The sequence below is a fragment of the Grampus griseus genome (genome assembly GCF_964374135.1).
Source record: "Grampus griseus genome assembly, chromosome: X".
NCBI classification, from domain to species: Eukaryota; Metazoa; Chordata; class Mammalia; order Artiodactyla; family Delphinidae; genus Grampus; species Grampus griseus.
Genome location: NC_138999.1, coordinates 86,961,554 through 86,965,245, shown reverse-complemented (window position 1 = coordinate 86,965,245; position 3,692 = coordinate 86,961,554).

Here is a 3,692-nt window from a genome sequence, read left to right as displayed (position 1 = left end):
AAACCATACAATATGTGCTCTTTTGTGACTGGCTTATTTCACTTTGTATAATGTTTTTGAGGTTTGTCCATATTATAATATGTATGACTTCATTCCTTTTTTTTTTTTTTTTTGCTAAACAGTATTCCATTATATGGAAATAGCATATTTTATTTATCCATTCATCAGTAGGACATTTGGGTTGATTCCACTTGGGGCTATTATGAATAATGTTGTTATGAACACTTGTGTACAAGTTTTTGTGAGGACATGTTTTCATTTCTCTTGAGTATATATCCAGGAGTACAATTACCATATCAGTCATGGATATGGAATACCATATCCGTCATATGGTATCTCTATGTTTAAAATTTTGAGGAGCTGCCAAATTGTATTCCAAAGTGGCTACAACCATTTATAGCCCAGGCAGCAATGTGTAAGTTTTAATTTCTCCACATCCTCACTTCTTTTTTATTACAGCCATCCTAAAGGGTGTGAGGTGGTATCTCACTATGGTTTTGATTCAATTTACCTAACGACTAATGATGTTGAGCACCTTTTCATGTTCTTATTACCCTTCTTTTCTGGGAAGAAATATTCAGATCCTTTGCCCATTTTTTAATTGAGTTATCCTTATTAGTGAGTTGTAAGAGTTCTTTATGGACTCTGGATACAAGACATTTATCAGATATATGATTTGCAAATATTTTCTCCCATTCTGTGAATTTTCTCTTCACTTTCTTGGTGGTCTCATTTGAAGCACAAAGTTTTTAATCTTGATGAAGTTCATGAATTTTTTCTTTTATTGTTTGTGCTTTTGTTATCAGAGCTACAAAATCAATGACTAACTTAAGGTCATGAAGATTTACTCCAATGTTTTGTCTAGGAGTTTTATAGTTTTAGACATTACATTTAGGCTTCTAACACACTTTAAGTTAATTTCTGTATTTGACGTGATAAACAGTCCAACCAGACTCTTTTGCATGGGGATATCCAGTTTTACCAGCACCACTTTCTTTCCCCATTGAACTGTCTTGGCATCCTTGTTGAAAATCAAATTGACCCTAGATGAATGGGTTTATTTCTGGACTCTCGATTCTATTCCATTGATCTTTGTGTATCCTTATGCCAGTACAACACTGTCTTGATTAGTGTGGCTTTGTAGTAAGCTTTGAAAGCGGGAAGTATGAGGCCTCCAATTTTGTTCTTCTTTTTCAGTATTGTTCTGGTTATTCATAGTACTTTTCATTTCCATTTGAATTTTAGGATCAGCTTGTCAATTTCTGCAAAATGCCAGCTGGGGTTTTGATAGGGATTTCATTGAAACTGTAGATCAGTTTGGGGAGTATTACTATCTTAACAGTATTCAGTCTTCTGACCTATGATCATGGGACATCTTTGCATTTATTAGATGTATTTTTACTTTCTTTAAACAACATTTTGGTATGGTGTATTACATTGATGTTAAGCCAACCTTGTGCTACTGGGGTAAATCCCAGTTGGTCATGGATTATAATCCGTTTTATGTTGCTGGATTTGCTTCGCTAGTATTTTCCCAAGCTTCTTGAATGTATAGAGTGTTTTTCATCAAATTTGGGGCATTATCAGCCATCATTTCTTTAAATATTTTTTGTCGCTTTGTCTCCTCCTCTGGTATACCCATCATGAGTGTGTTTGTGTACTTAATGCTGTACTACATTTTCATAAGGTTCTGTTCATTTTTCTTCACTGTTTTCAAGTCCAGCACTTCCATTTGGGGTGTGGTGTGTATGTATTCGATTCTTTACTGGTATTTTCTTTTTGATGAGTCATTGTCATTACATATTCCTTTAATTATTTAAACATGGTTTAAGTTCTTTGAACATATTTATAATAGCTGCTTTGAAGTCCTTGTCCACCAAGTTCAATATTTGATCCCCCCTCAAAGGCAATTTGTCTTTTTTTCCCCTGAATATGGGTCACACTTTCCTATTTCTTTATTAATCTGAACAATTAGGTAATATATTGTAACAGCACTGGATTGTCCCTGCTCCAGAGTCTTATAGCAACTTGGCTAGACTAATTCTGTGAAATCAGTTCCCCCATAGTGTGGAGCCTCTAATTTTCCTGTTTGGATTTTTTATTTTTCATCTTGACACCTGGGTTCCTAAGGGTAATCCCTGGGTCAGTATAGTTTAGCAGTCATCCACTGATTGATTGGAGTTGTACTTAAGCCCCTGAGCCAATAAGGTTTTCATTTTTTGCTGTTTGACCTGTGTGGCTTAAAGACTGCTTTCACACTTCAGGGAGCTTACAAGTTTGTCTCACATTTAGTCAAGGACTAATAGTAAAGCAGTTTCCTCTCCAGTTGCTCCTGAGAGAGTGTGGCCTTAGGTATGTACACACTCTTCCTTATCACCAGGCCTCCTTTGCTGGCTCTTTCTCTGGTCTGTTAAACTTCTGGCTGGTCTGCCTCTATTAGTATCATACCATGCTTTTGGCCTCCACTGATTGTTTGCTGATTTTTATTTTGGACAGTTCCTTTGAGGCACAAATTGCTCCACAATACAAATAAAGTCAGGTCCCTCAGGCAGGGCCAGGGTGTTGCCAGCCTTTGAGGTTTTCTCTGACCCTGTTGGAACCTCTATATTATGGAACAGTATCTGGGAGAGATAGGAGCTGCCACTTGGCTGCCAAGCTCACTGTAATACCTCTTCTGCAACGCAGAGTTGGGTGGGAAAATGGGTGTAACCTCTATCTCACATGTTAAAGACTCCTACTACTATTACTGAATTTTGTAGATTTTGAATAAATGATTTTCAATTTGTTGCAAATCCCTTTATCATTCTCCAGAGACTTTGAATGACTGTCTTTGCTAATTTTGACCAATTAGGTAGATATTTTTTTCTGGGGAGAAGTTCCATTGAGCTTGACTATGCAGAAACTGACGATCAAGTTTGTGAATTTAACCTAGTCCACAAAACTGATTACAAATAGAAAAAGGATTCAGTTCTATTTTTTTAAGTTGAAATTCACATCTAATTAAACAATTATATACTACCTTCTTCCTCACTACCCCAGGTAATAGAAAGTTCACCTACAAATAGATACAAGGGGAAAGTACAGCATATTAAAAATGCAATCTTGTTCAATTTCATATGTGATATTAACTATGTTATTGTATCCAGGGCTGTAATACTCATAAATGCTTAGGATGTCAAACTATTAAGTAGGTTCTTATTCATTCATACTTTCAGCACTTTTCTCAGAAAGGCTCAGGAAACCTCTGTTCACACAGAAAGTAAAGTACAGAGAACGTGCATTACTTCAGTAAGCCAATACCTCCTGGAATAGTCTTTTTGTTTGTTTGTTTGTTTAAAAAGCCTTTATTCATTTTTGATCAGGGAAAGGACAATCTCAATGTCAACTTGTCACCTAATCATAAATTTGAACTTACAGGATTCACTGCCCTAAAGACACTGCACCTACTGACTTTGACAAGATAACTTAAAATGAAAATCTCCTTTCTGTTCCCTAAGGTTGCATGTTGAACGAATCAAACAATCCTTTGCAACAGCCAACATTGGTACTTGGCCTAGGTGTAAGGTCAAATAGCAAAACAGGAGCAAAAGGCCAAAAGCATTGTAACTTGATAGCCCAGCAAGTACAAACATCATCGGAACAAAGAAAGTTGCAGGCACCAAATAAAACAAGGCAGGTTCATTAGCATAAAA